A 17,456-nucleotide genomic window follows, 5' to 3' on the forward strand; every position below is an offset into this window, starting at 1 on the left:
CTAGACATCAATGATTTAGTGGTGCGAGTGGTGGGGTTAGAGGATTAGAGGTTGACGGGTATTTATGGGGAAGCTAATAGAGGGCTGCGACATCACACGTGGAATTTGGTGCGAATGAAGAAGAAGCAGCTACAATTATGGAGCTTTTGGCAACTTTTGAACAAGCGCTTCTGGTTAATAGGTAAATATTGCTAAATCTTCTATCTTTTTTAGCACTAATACTTCTGAGTTCAATCGTGCTACAATGAAAGCGATTCTCAAATTGCAAGTGGCTAATGATCAAAGTTCATACTTGGGCCTTCCTAATACTATGGGACGGGGCAAGAATGCTACATTATGTTTCCTTAAAGATAAGATGCAAAAACGGGTAGAAAGTTGGGATGGTAAGTGGTTTTCAAGATTAGAAAACGAAGTCTTATTGAAATCTATTGTCCAAGCTCTTCCCCGCTATGCTATGTAGGGGTGTTCACTAAGTATCCGATCCAATCTAATTCGCACGATCCAATCCAATCCAATCTGCAAAATGCGGATATCCGCACTTGCGTGGATTGGATTGGATTGAAAAATCTAAAATCCGCACTTATGCGAATTGGATGTTGTCTGACCTCAACAAGTAACCGATCTAATCCAATCCGCACTTAATTATATATATTTTCAAAAAAAATTATAATATATAATATATATTAATTTTCTATTAATATCAAAGAAAATACAAACTTCTAATTTTTAATTTTTTTTAATAATATATTGAGTTGGTGTATTTTATTTGTTTTACAATAAAAAAACAAAAAAAAATATTCTTATTCACATAGACACATACACATAAATTTGAATATATGGACTAACTTATTTATTTTAGTAATGAATACATATATATTTTAGTGTAAATTTAAAGATGAGTACATGTATATTGACATATATGTATATTGATTTGATTTATATATAAATGGAGATTAGATTATTATTGGAGATTAAGAAACAATAGTCTTTTTTTAATTTTTTTTCTATGAAATATTAAATAATTTATCATAAAAAAAAACAACAGATCCAATCCGCACTATTGCGGATTGGATTGGATTTAAACTCACTACAAAAAACTGCTACTTTTAGTGACAAATTTTTAGTGACAACATAAATTTTTTGTGACTAAATGTGACTTTTAGTCACAACAAAAAATTACTTGTGACTAAAACATAGCATTTAGACACAAGTTGTCACTAATTTAGTTTTAGTCACTTAGTCACAACAAATTGTAATTTTTGTGACTCATACCTTTAGCCACAGACCTTTTAGTCACAACATAAGAATAATAATTTATAATTTGTCACAACTTTTTTACTTTTAGCCACAAATTTTGTTGTGACTAAAAGTAAGATTTTTTGTAGTGACTATTATGCGGATCGGATTGGATCCAAAATATGAAATCTGCACTTAGTGCGGATTGGATGTTATTTGACCAAAAAAGTGCGGATTGGATCGGATGAACACCCCTAATGCTATGGGCATTTTCTTGCTTCCATTAAAGATGAAGATGAGCAAATTATGTATAAGTAAAAAATTAATAAATAAAGACTAATACCAACTTTTATAATTTATTTCTCAGGAAAAGAATAAATATATTGAAAATGGTTCAAACGAATTGACAACTAACTATTGGATACTATAAATTTATGCTAATCAAGAGAAGATGAAGACTCAAAGATACAAAAATTTTAATGTATACTCTATTGAAGAAGCAAAACAAAAAGAAATTGCTAATTCTTCATCTTAAATTATAAATAACATAAAACTAATATTTTATGAATTAGAATAACAATCTAACATAATATTTTAAAATAATTAAACATCTTATGTGAAAAAAAAACTTCAAATTTATGGAATATGTAAAATAATATAATATATAAATATATAATGAAACACAACGTGCTTTGCACGTAGTTGTCGCCTAGTATATATATAATCATATATAAAAATATATTAATACATACTTTGTCATGTATGAAAGAACTAAAAAATTAATATTTACTTATTTAAATATAATTTTATTATTAAGAAAATATATACAGTTTTGTTTTATATATTAATGTAGTAAATTATTATATTACTATTTTATTAGACTTAACTAATTTGTTTTAATTTAAAATTATATTTAGTAAGTTATTTAATAAATAAGAGTAAAATTAACTAATTATATTATTCTTAAAATCAATATGAGTATTTTTACGTCAAATTTTAGCGTAACACTCGTATTTTATTTTTATTTTAATGATTTGATTCATTTTTTTAAAAAAAAAATTATTGTATAAAATTTAAAAATGTAGTATTTTTTATAATTGACACACATCCTTAAAAGGTATTAAAGTCACCGAAAATTAAATTTATTGTATATTGCACTCTATGATATTGGCCCCCCCAGCACTTTAGTTCTGGCTCCGCCCCTGCTTATATATATATAGCATTGAATTATTACCAGTACACTAGTGGTTGTCAGTTAATTTTAGACCACTCATTCAATTACGTGCTAAGCTTAGAAGGTAAATTTTCAACTTTCAACTTACATAATAGAGAAAAATGAAACAGTCTTGGGTCTTATCATTAAAATTAAAGTATTATGTTTGACCAAATAACGTGAAGTCTTTCTTCTTCTGGAGCCTTCTAGCATGCTGTTCATCTCCTCAATTGAGATTCTGGTCCCTCTCATGGGGAAATTAGTCCACACTCCTGTGTCTTGTGGTGGTTTCAGGTGTTTTCACCCAAATCGTGAATCATCCCTTTCTGTTTCTCTCTCCCCTTTGAGCATTTATTGCTCTGGGGGATATTATTGCTTCCTTTCCCATCTCATAAAAATCCCTCAGAGCAGTTATTGTTCTAACCTTCGAATTTCATCCTCTCTCTCCTTTTTTCATCATCTTTCTTTGTCCTCTCCCCATTTATTACAGATCTCCCAAATCCTCTCCCTGCAAAACTCCCTTGAAGATCGTAAGAAGGAGGCGGGCGACTGGACTTCCGAAGCTCCTCAGCTTCTTTTCATCATTGCTCCTTCAATGGATGGGACTAGGGAAGTGACTAGGGCGGCAATGAGGAAAATTCTCAAAGGATTATGGTTTTTCCTATATATAACCAAGCCAAGGTATCATTTTCATCATCCTTCTCAGTTTATTTTTCTTTTTTTAGCCTGTGTTCTTGAATTCTATCTGTCTGCTAGTATGGATGAGTTTTAAAGTTCTGTTTCTCATGCTTTAGCCCTCCCTCCTGATGAATCCACTATTTTTACCTATGAGGTTGGTTCTTCGAGTTCCTCCTCTGCCCCTATAAGCCTCATCCTAAAGCTTCATACCATTAGGCCCTATAATCGTCCCTCTCTCATGAAAACCTTGTCTGGTATGTGGTCATCGTTGTGTCGATTCCCTGTTGTTGTCTCTGAACATGCTGATGGTATGTTTCTTGTCACCTTTGGCTGTGAAGGTGATAAAGGTCGAGTCCTAGATGGTCAGCCTTGGCACTTTGCCCAGAGCATCACCATATTTGCTGCTACTGATAGCAGTTTCCCTCTTACCCCAGATAACCTTCACTATGTTCCCTTCTGGGTGCAAGTTTATGGTATCCCCTTTATGTGTAAGTCCCATGATCTGGCTAGGTTTATAGCTATGGAAGTGGGGGATCTTATTGAGATTGACAAAGATACCATTAAGGAGGGTACTGGTCCATATATGCGTATTCGTATACTCCTTGATGTTAATCTGCCATTAAGGAGGGGAATGAATATTAAGTTCATTCGTATGGGTAGGGAGTTTGTCAAGTGGCTTGACTTTAAGTTTGAAAGACTTCCTGACTTTTGTTTTTTCTGTGGGAAACTTGATCATACCAAAAGATACTGTGTGGCTTTTCTTCGGAAGTGTGATGAGCTTTACACTGAACCCCTATGCCCTTACTCTATTCTCCTTCGTGGCAAGGAAAAAATCATTGATAAGTCCCAGCCATTCCAATATCCTCATCCCCCTACTATAACTATGATGAACTACCAACCTGTTAATCTCAATTTACCCCCCCCCCCCCCAAAACTTTACTGGTCAAGGCATAAACTTCCCCTCTTTCTTGAGCCTTAATGATAACTTTTCTGGGCCCTATGTCCCCCCAACATCTAATGCGGTTGTCATGATGCCTACACCTTTAAATCCTAACCTCTCCAATCTTGCTCAGCCTTGCAATAGTTCCACTTTTAATATCTCTTTGCGACCTTCAGCTTTCACTTCATACTCTACTGACTCTGTTATTGTGGCTGCTAGCCAACCTGCCCCTGCTGCTGCTCTATCTGTTGGCCTTTCTTCCCCAGAGGTTGTTAGTACTGTTAGCTCTGTAACTGCTATGCCTCAAGGCACTGCTGACAATGCTAATATGGACCCCAACCTTCATCGGGATCACCCTGATCCTGATGTCCGTGGGAAAGGCCTAGCATCTGCTTCTGGTGTTAAGAGGCCCTCCTTCCAACCTCACTTTGCTGTTGTTGGAAGCTCTGTGCGGTCTCAACTTAAACGAGCTCGATCTGGTGCAAGGGAGAATGAGGCTCCTGTTGATTCTACACAAGATGAACAGGCGGGTGATGCTATGCACACCCGCCCAGAAAAATGAGCCTTCTAAGCTGGAATGCGCGCGGTTTGGGGAGTACGCGCGCATTCAGACGACTCTCCCTGATGGTGAAAGAGCAGCAGCCTGATGTGGTCTTTTTGATGGAAACTCGTCTTCCTGCTAAGGCTATTGACCGAGTTCGTGTTGCTTTGGGCTTTGATCATGGCCTTGAGGTCCCTAGGAAGTATTTTGGGGGGGGCCTTATCCTTTTGTGGAAAGCAACTATTTATGTAAATATTTTATCCTTCTCTAGTAACCATTTTGATTGTAATATAAACTTCAAGGATAATGCTATGTTTCATTTTACCTGTTATTATGGTTCTCCTATTTCCTCTGCTCGTTGTGTTACTTGGGAATTGTTAGATAAACTCTTTTATTCTTCCCCTAATTTGCCATGGCTCATTATGGGTGATTTTAATAGTTTTTTGGACTTTGATGATAAAACTGGTAGTAACTATTATAATGTTTCTGATATGGATCATTTTGCTCAATTTATCCATAAGTTTTGTCTTTCTCCTCTTAATTTTGTAGGCAATAAATACACTTGGCATAATAATACTGTGTATGAACGTCTTGATTGGGCAGTAGGCTCTGAATCTTGGAGGATGCTTTTCCCTAATGCTATTTTGCACCACTTGCCTTTTTATGGCTCAGATCATCGAGCTATCAAGATTGTTCTACACTCTAACCCTGATCTTAACCAGCCTCGTAGACTTAAAAAGCGTTTTCAATTTGAAAATATTTGGTTAGACAACCCTAGTTTTTATGCCACTGTTAGAGACTCTTGGAACAATTCCTCCCACCTCTCTAATAGCCTTGATGGACTTGGCACCTTCTTAGCCAAGCAAAATTCCTGTGTCACTGCTCTGTCCTCTTGCACAAATCTGTTTTGCCTCATTTCCAGCCTCGTATTCAGGATATTCAAAGGGAAATAACTAGGATTCAATCCTTAGGCCCTGATTCTAGTGAGCATAAGATTCATCTCAAAAATCTTCAATCTCAGCTTGATGCTCTTCTCTACAAGGAAGAGGTTTATTGGAAGCAGAGGTCCCGTGTGTCCTGGCTTAAGGCTGGAGACCGAAACACAAAATTTTTTCATCGTTTTGCTTCTCACAGAAAGAAGAATAATACCATTCGATACCTTAAGGATGATGCTGGTAATTCAACTAGTGATCCTGAGGCTATGTTTGATATTATCTCTTCTTTTTTCTCTAGTCTTTTTTCCTCTGATGGCTGTGATGCTGAGGCAACTAACCATATTCTTGATTGTTTGGGGCCTCCCCTTGATGATTTGGATTATGGGTTTTTGGCTCAGCCCTTTACTGCCCATGAGGTTAAAAAGGCTGTTTTTAGCATTTCTGGGGATAAGGCTCCTGGGCTGGATGGCCTTAATGCCTTCTTCTATCAAAAGAATTGGGCCATTTTTGGGAATGATCTGACTTCGGTGGTGTTGAATTGTTTGAATGGTCATACTGACTTCTCTGAGATTAATAGCACTTTGATTGTTTTGATTCCTAAAAAACAACATGCCAATGCTATGAAAGATTTTCGGCCAATTAGTTTGTGTTCCACGCTTTATAAAATCATTTCTAAGGCTGTTGCTAACCGGTTAAAAGTTGTTCTAGACAAAGTTATTTCCCCTTTTCAGAGTGCTTTTGTTTCTGAGCGTGTTATTTTTGACAATATTCTTATAGCCCAAGAACTTATTCATGCCATTAACGCTCGTAAAGTTGGTAAAAGAGGCTGGGCTGCATTGAAGCTTGATATGGCTAAGGCTTTCGATAGAGTAGAATGGCATTTTCTAGAAAGTGTTATGTACCATTTTAATTTTCCTGTTGGCTTTGTTACCCTTATTATGAAATGTATAACTACAACCACTCTTTCTTTCCTGGTTAATGGGGAGGTTAAAGGCTCCCTCAAACCTTCTCGTGGTCTTAGACAAGGGGACCCCTTATCCCCTTACCTTTTCATTCTCTGTGCTGAGGGTTTGTCTGCTCTTCTCAGGGCTAGGCAGAATGCCCAATCTCTTAAAGGTATTTCTATTTCTAGGCATGCGCCCTCGATTTCTCATTTACTTTTTGCTGATGATAGTCTTCTTTTTTGCTCTGCTGATAGAGAGTCTTGCTCTGCACTTCACGAAATTTTTAATATCTATTCTAGGGCCTCGGGCCAAGCCATTAATTTTTCTAAATCCTCCATTCTTTTCTCTCCTAATACTGCTCAGGAAATTCGTGCTATGTTTTTCCACACGCTTAATTTAGAAGATAAGCCTTTTGTTTCTAAGTATTTAGGTCTTCCTCAATGTTTGTCTCGTTCTAAGTTTCACTCTTTCTCTTTTCTTAAGGATAAAGTGGCCTCCGTTCTTAGATCTTGGTCCTCTAAATGTTTTTCAAGAGCTGGTAAAGAGGTTCTTTTGAAAGCTGTAATACAAGCTATCCCTGCTTATGCGATGGCTTGTTTCAGACTTCCTGTTAAGCTTTGCAAGGGAATTGAGACTGCAATGGCCAGATTCTGGTGGGGTTCTAATGGAGAGTCTAGGAAAATTCATTGGAGATCTTGGAAAGCCATGTGTACATCCAAATTCTGTGGAGGGTTGGGTTTTCGCTCTCTTGTTCATTTTAACCAAGCTATGTTAGCTAAACAAGCTTGGCGTATTCTGGATAATCCTCATTCTCTCCTTAGTAGGACTCTTCAAGCTCGTTATTTTCCCAATTCCTCTATCCTTGCTGCTGGCCCTGGTCATAACCCTTCCTTCACTTGGAGAAGCATTTTATGGGGTCGGGACTTGTTGGCCTCTGGACTCATCTGGAAAATTGGGAATGGGAATGATATTCATACTTTATCTGACCATTGGCTCCCTAATCATAAATATAAAGTCTTCTCTCCTTCTGCTCATCCTCCTTCTCAGTTTCTATCCTATTTTATTACTGACTCAGGGACTTGGGATGTCAATAGATTAAGTGCTTATTTTGATGATTCTATTATTAATGACATTCTAGAAGTACCTGTTGCTGGGTGTTTTGGGAGGGACTCTCTGATTTGGGAGAAAACTAGCTCAGGTGTTTTTTCTGTTAAGTCTGCCTATCATCTGGCTTCCTCCTCCTTGGACCTCCCTTCTTCTTCCTCCTTTACTTCTTCTAAAAAGTTTTGGTCCCGTGTGTGGTCACCTACTATTCCTCCCAAGGTCAAACTGTTTGTTTGGAGAATGTTATCCAATGTTTTACCTGTTGCAACTTCTCTTTTTTCTCGAAAAGTTCTTGATTCCCCTCTTTGTCCTATATGTAAACTAGCCCCGGAGAGTGTTAAACATGCTATGCTAGATTGCTCCAGATCCAGAAAGGCATGGAGATCTTCCAGGTTTGTCTCTTATTATGATAGTAATAAGCATATGGATCTAAATGATTTCTTTATGGGTTTGGTTTTTGATCAAGATAAAGATTCTCTTGGTATTCTGTATTGTTTTTTGTGGGCACTTTGGAATCAAAGAAATAATGTCTTACATAAGCAATTTTCTATTCCTCCTAAAGATATTTTTGATTGGAGTCTTACATATTTCTGCCAGCACTTAGATGCGCAGTCAAAACAGGTACCGAGGCCAGGTTCAGATTGTAACTCAGTTCATGCAGGGATTCAACCATCTTGTTCCAACGGTTTTAAACTCTTTACAGATGCAGCCACGGATCCTCATAGAAAAAGACATAGTATTGGTGTGGTTCTTTTGGATGGTTGTAACAGAGTAAAAGCAGGTTTTTCTACCCCTTTTTCCGACCTTGTCCCTCCTGCTGTTGCTGAAGCTAAGGCGGTTTATCATGCTATTCAATGGGCCCAATTGCTTCGGTTTCCAGTGGACGTTTTGATGACAGATTGTAAATCTATAGTTGATAAACTTAATACTTGTAACTGGAATAATAGTGTATTTGATGATGTAGTTTGTAGCATTAAGAACTTGTTATCGTTCAGTCCGGACCTATCCATCTCTCATGTTGGTAGGGATTTTAATCTTTTAGCTCATAGGATAGCTAGGATGGGTCTTGGATTAGATAATGAGTTAATTTGGAATGGTCCTTTACCTTCCTTGTAGGTGTGTTGTAACACATGTTTCTTTCAAAAAAAAAAAAAAAAATAGAGAAAAATGAAACCATATCATTTGAAAAATGAAAACAATTATGATTTGCACATATCATATTTAAGATGTGTGTCATATGGGTAAATACATTTGATACTTGTTTTGTAAAAGTTATTAATTGGACCTTTTATTTTGTTAAATGATAAAATGGACTTTGTATTTTTTAAAATAGTACAAATAAGACCATGAATTGATTTTTTGTCAAAATAAAATTTAATAATAATCCGATCTAAATGTGTTATGACAAAACTGTTTACATTTTCTGTATCTGTTCGTGATAAGAATTGTCTTCAAGTTAGTTATATTAAAAAAAAAAATTATCAAAAATTAAGTTCAAGATCTTATTTTTAGCATTTTAAAAAATATAAAGTCTATTTCGTCATTTAATAAAACAGAATGTCTAATCGATAACTTTTACAAAATACAGTCCAAAATAGTATTTACCCTATTATTGTTAGAAAACTTCTCATATTAATATATTAGCATGTGTTATTAGTATGTGCATTGTCCTTAATGTTCAAATTAATTAATGTGTGAACAATTAAATTGGTTTAACGAAAATTTTAAGTCGCGTTTGGTTCGAATGAATGAAAACATAGGAATGGCAATGGAAATAAGAATATGAATGGAATGGAATAAAATGTAAACAGTTTTGTCATAACACATTTAGATCGGATTATTATTAAATTTTATTTTGACAAAAAATCAATTCAGGGTCTTATTTGTACTATTTTAGAAATACAAAATCCATTTTATCATTTAACAAAATAAAAGGTCCAATTAATAACTTTTACAAAATAAGTGTTAAATGTATTTACCCATATGACACACATCTTAAATATGATATGTGCAAATCATAATTGGTTTCATTTTTCAAAGGTCTTATTTTTAGCATTTTAAAAAATACAAAGTCTATTTTGTCATTTAATAAAACAAAAGGTCCAATTAATAACTTTTACAAAATACATTTCAAAATAGTATTTACCCTATTATTGTTAAAAAAAATTCTCATATAAAATGTACATTGTCGTTTTCTTCATCAATTAATCAGTAGTGGTCTCAATCATATTAATATATTAGCATGTGTTATTAGTATGTGCATTATCCTTAATGTTCAAATTAATTAATGTGTGAACAATTAAATTGGTTTAACGAAGATTTTAGGTCACGTTTGGTTCGAATGAATGAAAATATAAGAATGGTAATGGGAATAAGAATATGAATGGAATTGAATGAAATGGAATAAAATTTAAAATACATAAAAAAAATTGATAAAAAAATTATTAAATTTTTTTTCATTATACATTAGAATGGTCTTTCTTTCTATTTCAAAATAGAATAGTCATTCCACCAAAATGATGGAAAGACAATTCTATTCTAATGACATTCCAACACTTTAATATGCAACAAAACAAAGAAATAAATAGAAAATTGTTTACATTTAATGGCAATGGAAATAAGAATATGAATGGAATGGAATAAAATGTAAACAGTTTTGTCATAACACATTTAGATCGGATTATTATTAAATTTTATTTTGACAAAAAATCAATTCAGGGTCTTATTTGTACTATTTTAGAAATACAAAATCCATTTTATCATTTAACAAAATAAAAGGTCCAATTAATAACTTTTACAAAATAAGTGTTAAATGTATTTACCCATATGACACACATCTTAAATATGATATGTGCAAATCATAATTGGTTTCATTTTTCAAAGGTCTTATTTTTAGCATTTTAAAAAATACAAAGTCTATTTTATCATTTAATAAAACAAAAGGTCCAATTAATAACTTTTACAAAATACATTTCAAAATAGTATTTACCCTATTATTGTTAAAAAAAATTCTCATATAAAATGTACATTGTCGTTTTCTTCATCAATTAATCAGTAGTGGTCTCAATCATATTAATATATTAGCATGTGTTATTAGTATGTGCATTATCCTTAATGTTCAAATTAATTAATGTGTGAACAATTAAATTGGTTTAACGAAGATTTTAGGTCACGTTTGGTTCGAATGAATGAAAATATAAGAATGGTAATGGGAATAAGAATATGAATGGAATTGAATGGAATGGAATAAAATTTAAAATACATAAAAAAAATTGATAAAAAAATTATTAAATTTTTTTTCATTATACATTAGAATGCTCTTTCTTTCTATTTCAAAATAGAATAGTGATTCCACCAAAATGATGAAAAGACAATTGTATTCTAATGACATTCCAACACTTTAATATGCAACAAAACAAAGAAATAAATAGAAAATTGTTTACATTATTTCATTTCCATTCCATTACCTCCAACAAAAACCACCTTAATTCTAATATATAACCATGACTGTGTTTGTTTAGTATGTTTTTTAGCTTTTACTTTTTACATTTCTGTATCTTTTGAAAAACAAAATAAAATGTGTAAAAGTGCGCCCACCGTGGGGCTCGAACCCACGACCACAAGGTTAAGAGCCTTGCGCTCTACCAACTGAGCTAGACGGGCTTACATAACTTATAATAAGAAAATAAATATTTAACAAAAAACATAATAATCCCGTTAGATAATTTTATGAAAAGAGCTCCACGTAATGTGAAATCAATCACATATTTCTTTCTTCTTTTTTGTTTTGGGTGGAATCACATCTTTCTTTTTGCTCACTCTTTCAACCTTAAAAATAATAATAATGTGAATATGATGTGAGAGAAATCTGAATTAAGGCTGATGGTTCCTCCATCTCTAATTATACATTGTCCTATATGTGGATGTGCTGGTTCTCCTTGTTTGTCATTTGCGGTGGTGTATACAGTGTCGTGCCCGTAGGGGTGGGGCAAATGGGGCAGTGATAAGAACACCTTCTTTACTAAGTGATTTGGGAGTCTTGGCCAAAAAAAAAATTGACATTTTATTAACAAATAAATATTTGAATTAGCAATCAGTCTTAGAATCTTGTATTGGGACCATAAATTTTATAATTAATGAGTTTTTTTACACGATTCCTGGTTACTTTATCCTTTAGACCCGTATGTCTATTCCAACCATCTTGGTTTGAAAGACAAAAATGTTTACAGTCTCTTTTGTTTGGACGTTAAGGAGTGGGACTTGAAAATCATCAATGACTTGTTGTCAGCCTGTGACTGTGATCTTATAATATCTATTCAGCTGAGTTCAAATTATCATATGGATTGCTAGTCTTAAAAACTTGAAAGTTTCGGCTTATTTTCTGTAAAAAAGTGCGTACCGATTCTTGGAAAATTTCAAAAGAGATTAGTTGGAAGATGCTACCTCAAATTTTTAGAGGAAAATTTGGAAGTTAAAGATTTCTCTAAAGGTTAGCAACTTTATTTGGAGAGGTATTCTTCCAACTTGTTTGCAACTTCTCAAGCGTCATGTGGTTATTAGTCCCATTTGTCTCATTTGTCACGAGGACGAGGAATCTATTTTTCATGCTCTAGTGGGTTGTTCTTTTGCTAGAGCCTCTTAGAATAGATCTATGGTTAGTATTTCTAGTTGGTCAGATACAAGTTTTGGCTGCTGGTTTCAATCTCTTTCGACAACGATCAATCTTCAAGCATTGGAGGAAGCAGCAATGGTCGCTTGGGGTATTTGGAAGGCCTGTAACGAGGTTGTTTGACAACAAAAATCTCCTACTGCTGCATTAGTTGTTTTGTCAACAATCAATTTCTTTTTGCACAATCACGGACGACGGCTTCGTTGTCTAACAGTTCGGTGGGACAGCTTTCGCGTGTGCATTGGCTACACCAGTCGCTGATCAGATCAAGGTCAATATTGACGGAGCTTTGTTTAATGATGTCAGCTGTTTTGAGATGGGTTGTTTGGCCCGTAATCACGCAAGTCAAGTTCTTCAGGCTTTCACTAAAAGCAAAAGGGGAATTGTTAGACCAGAGATATTGTAGAAATCATCGGGATAAAGGAAGCTTTAAGTTGTATTCAGTGACATAATTGGCCAAATGTTTTATTGAAACCAGATAGCTTGGTCTGTATTTAGGCTATTCAGAGTAAGTTGCATATGCCATATGAGTTTGGTTTGTTAGTGAATGATTGTCGGATTATTTTATCTTCTTTGAGTCATGTTGTTATTCAGTTTGTTGAACAATCTGTGAACAAAGCCGATTATTGTTTGGCACGCAGCTCTTGTTTTTCCCCAGGTCGTACTTTTCAGGATCATCAGTTAATTCCTGAATTACGTAATATTGTAATGGTGGACTATTCTGGTTAACTTTATTTTTATTCAAAAACAACATTTATTATATATACATTATAAAAATAATTATTATAAAAAAAAATCAATATAGAGAATTGCTAAAAGGTACCACTAGTACCTAACATTTTTTTCGGTCTCATACTGTTATTGGTGTAATTAAGTATTGGGCCTCATATAACTTAAAAAAATAACTTTTAGTGAATATCGCTAACCAATCATGGAGCGCCACCTGTAGAAGGTGTTGGGTACCATTGGTGCCCAATAACAATGCTCTTTTAATATAAGAGTGTGAGGTTTAGAACATTTAATCAACCAACTAAACTGTCTTGACAGTTGGCAGTTATTTCAGTTAAATGGACATTAACCTACTGCGCTATATATAAAAGCATTCAGCAACAGAGTAAGAGAGAGAGAAATCGAGTTAGTAAGAGATTGCACAAGAGTGAAACATGAGAGCTGAACAGAGATGAATTCTCTTCAAGATTGAGGGTATTGCAAGACTATTTCTGGTTCAAAGAATTCGACAGTTTTGAAGCTCATTTTGTAACTAGTGTGAATCACCATTAGTTCTGTTTTGTGCACTTGATTCTCCATTGATGTAAGTTGTAATCTTTGTCATTAATCAATAAAGTAATCACAGCCTATCGAGTTGTTTTTACCCTGGGATTAGGTCCAAGTTTTATCCAAAACTTGTGACTGAACCTCGTTATTTCTTGCTGTCTTTTATTTATCTGGTTTGATACATTTTCTGGTTTATCATTCTAAGCCATTTTATTCTTGCATTGTGTTCTTGTTGGTGCTGGAGTGCACAACAAATGGTATCAGAGCACTAGGGAGATCAGGGATTAGTTTCAAGAACTTTGTGCAAGAAATCAAGATTGATGCATTATGGCTTCAACCAGATTCGAGGTGGACAAATTAACAGGCACAAATGAATTCAGTTTGTGGAGGATTAAAATGAAAGTGTTTCTTGTTCATGAGGGAATTCCAGAGGCTTTGGATATTGAGGCTATGAAGGAGATAGATGACAAGAAAAGGAAATTTGAGATTGAATCTAAAGCTCACAGTGCCATTCTTCTCAGCCTTGGAGATGAAGTCTTGAGAGAAGTGTCTAGTGAAGAAAAGGCTCTTGGATTATGGAACAAATTGGCTTCTATCTACATGAAAAGATCTCTGGCCAATAAACTATATCTCAAGAAGAAGTTGTATACTCTCAGAATGGATGAATCCAAGGAGCTTCGAAGACATCTTGATGATTACAACAAGATTATTCTTGATCTGAATAATCTTGGAGTAAAGATTGAAGAGGAGGACCAAGCTATCATTCTACTTAGTTCACTACCAAAGATATATGAACACCTTGTAGATACCATCTTGTATGGAAAGGACACCTTGACAATGACTGAAGTCAAGGCTGCATTGTGTTCTAAAGAAATTCAGTAGAAGGATGATCGAGCAGATAACAGTGGGGATGGATTGTTCATTGCAAAAGGAAAATTTCAGAAGAAAGATTACAAGGGACACAAGAACTCTTACAATAATAGAAAAGACAAAAATGATAGGTTTAAACCTAAAGCTGTAGCAGGAAAACAATGCTATTACTGTAAGAAAGAAGGTCATTTTCGTGATGAATGTTTGGCACTTAAGGCTAAACTAAAAAGAGAAAAGAATCATGGAAAGAATGGAGAAGCTGACATAGCAGATGGCTATGAATCAACTGAGGTTCTAGTTGTGTCTGGTAACACAATAGATGGAGCCTGGATCTTGGATTTAGGATGCTCTTTCCACATGACACCCAACAAAGAACTATTCAGTTCTTTTTCAGAAGAACATGAAGGAACTGTGTTACTTGGTAATAACAGAGCATGTGAAGTTAAGGGCATTGGTTCAATAGAAATGCAAATGCATGATGTGTTGGAAATTATTTTACCAGGATTTATTTACTATCATGTATGTTGGATTAACAACCTAATATGAATTCTAAAACAATGAAAATAAACACATATAAAGCTAGAAAACCTTACAGTGGGTGCAGCGGAATATTATGACTCCTTTCGTTCAGATCTCTAGCCCTTGATTCCTTTCTGTAGCAGAGCATCACCAAGATCTGAACCTGGATCTTCTTTTCTCCTTCTTTGATGCAAAATGTCCATAGTCTTACATACTATGATTGAGGTACCACTTGATGTGTGTGGGCACTACTCATCTCACAAGGATTTCGAAATTTTCTCTCTTTTTCTCTCTTAATTTCGTGGTCTTAAGCTTACAAGAGAAGAGAACAAGGGTTGCTTTATATAGGGATAAGGGAGAGCACAACTTTCCAAATAAACAGTTTCCTCTTTTACTGTGTAATTGATTAACTGCCTTATTTAGTGATCCACCACTTTCCTATTATTGCTAGGCTTTGATTAGCAATTACATGGAAATTAAAATTGAAAATAATAATTGGGAAACACACAAAGAGGTGGGCGGCCATAGGGTGAAATGGGCCTCACTTGGATTTTTGCAGTTTCCTCAATTTTATTTCTATTTCTCCAAAAATGCCATTTTTCCAATTCTAATCATTTAAATGCCAAAACTAATTATTTATTAACTAAAATAGATTATTAAATAATATTGTCATTCAAAATAATTATTAATTAGACATACAAAGTCTCTTAATTAATAATTAAACCTAGAAACCCTTTTCTTTACGATTTCATCCTTAAACTATGAGAATTCATAAAGTAGACATAGTCTAACTTTTAGAATTATAATTAATTAATTAAAATCAATTAACTGAGTCTTACAAGCAGTATGGTCTCAACTAGTATGGGGACCATGGGTCTATATAACCGAGCTTCCAATAAGTCGAACCGAATTTACCAAGTAAATTCCCTAACTTATTAATTCCTCATTGAATCCACACTTAGAACTTGGAATTGCACTCTCAGTCATATAGAACGCTCTATATGTTCCACGATATAGACACGTCATTAGTTATCCATTGTTATAACCCTAATGTGATCAATGATCCTCTATATAGATGATCTACATTGAAAAGGCACTAATGTTACCGCTACACCTTCAATGTATTTTATCCTTAAAACACTTAACCCTGTATAAATGATATTTCAGCTAAGTGAAATGAGATCTCCACCATTTATCTTCGTTTGGTTAAGCTCGAAGGAAATCATCCTTTACTTTCTATTTTCCAAATAGAAGCTATAGATTCCATATTTATGTTAGGGCTCCCACTCAATTGCATTACCGTGTTCCCAAAATGTACGTATCACCCTGACCCAAAAGTAGGCTTAACTAACAAATCAAAGAATACGGATAACACTCTTGAGATTGAACCTAACCATATCAGGATCAAGATCATTTGATCTAGGATCAACAGGTGATATTGAATTGAATAGATATTACGGTAAATTTTAATATATCTAATCAAAGTTCAATATCGGTCCCTTCCGATGTATACTCCATAAATCCGATACTGGTAAACTTTGCTAATGTCCTGGAAAGGACATAACACTTTTCCAAGGTGTAAGAATACCTATCGCTGATTATACCATGTCAGTCTAAATCCAGTGTTTTGACAAATCAGGGAATAAACTTTTGAACATATAATTAAGATTATATTCCACTGTGCTGACAACACTATAATCTTAACAAAATCATATGTTCTGGACTTAAAAAGAATTCATACATTATATACATATAATCATGAAATAAATCATGTGAACCATGCAACATAAAATGTTATTTCTGATCTTTATTAATAAGTAAATCTGATTATAGTGAAATGAGTTTTATTTAGGGCATAAAACCCAACAAACTCCCACTTGCACTAATATAAAACAAAAAGTGCATTTCAAATAATCATTAACACCTTGATATACAAATCAAGTGTAATAGTAGTAAACTCCTCGTAATAGGATCTGACAGGTTGAATTAAACACAACCTCTTCTCCCCCATTACTCTTCCTTTAATCACAAAATCCTTGATAATGTAAAATTCCTCTCTATATGTCTACTCTCTTGGGATACTGGATTGTATACTTTTGGCAACTACTCTTTGGTTATTCAGGAAGTAACCCTAGTAGTTAAGGCAAGTTGGAACGGTGCCACAAAAGTATAGAACTTTCATTAGACTGAATAAGTATCTTTCCTGCAACTTTAACATTCAGTCTCTTTCTGGTAGACCAAGAGATTTCAGATAGGTTTTTACACTTCTCCAAAATCACTACTCCACCCCCAAAGTAATCACCATCTCATCAGCAGACTTTCTAGCACACAGGCAAGTCTCGAAATCTGATGTGGTGTAGTCTAAGAGTTTTAAAACCACCCTTATTGACTAACATATAGTTCCTCTTCTTAATCTTAAAATTTACTTGATTGTCTCCAATGTTCCTCTCCTGGATTAATCTGATACTTACTCATCACTCCCACTCAACAGCAGGTGTCTGGTCTAAGGCATACTAAAGCATATCTGAGACC

General features: G+C 34.3%; 1 non-coding gene across 1 annotated transcript; it reads right to left on the bottom strand.

Annotated features, from left to right (window-relative positions):
- Positions 1-11,181: 11,181 nt before the first annotated feature.
- On the bottom strand, positions 11,182-11,254 carry TRNAK-CUU (transfer RNA lysine (anticodon CUU)). Its single transcript has one exon. It is a non-coding gene; the product is annotated as a tRNA-Lys (tRNA).
- Positions 11,255-17,456: the final 6,202 nt, after the last annotated feature.

Source organism: Cannabis sativa, chromosome 4 (assembly GCF_029168945.1).
Source record: "Cannabis sativa cultivar Pink pepper isolate KNU-18-1 chromosome 4, ASM2916894v1, whole genome shotgun sequence".
Classification (NCBI taxonomy): Eukaryota; Viridiplantae; Streptophyta; class Magnoliopsida; order Rosales; family Cannabaceae; genus Cannabis; species Cannabis sativa.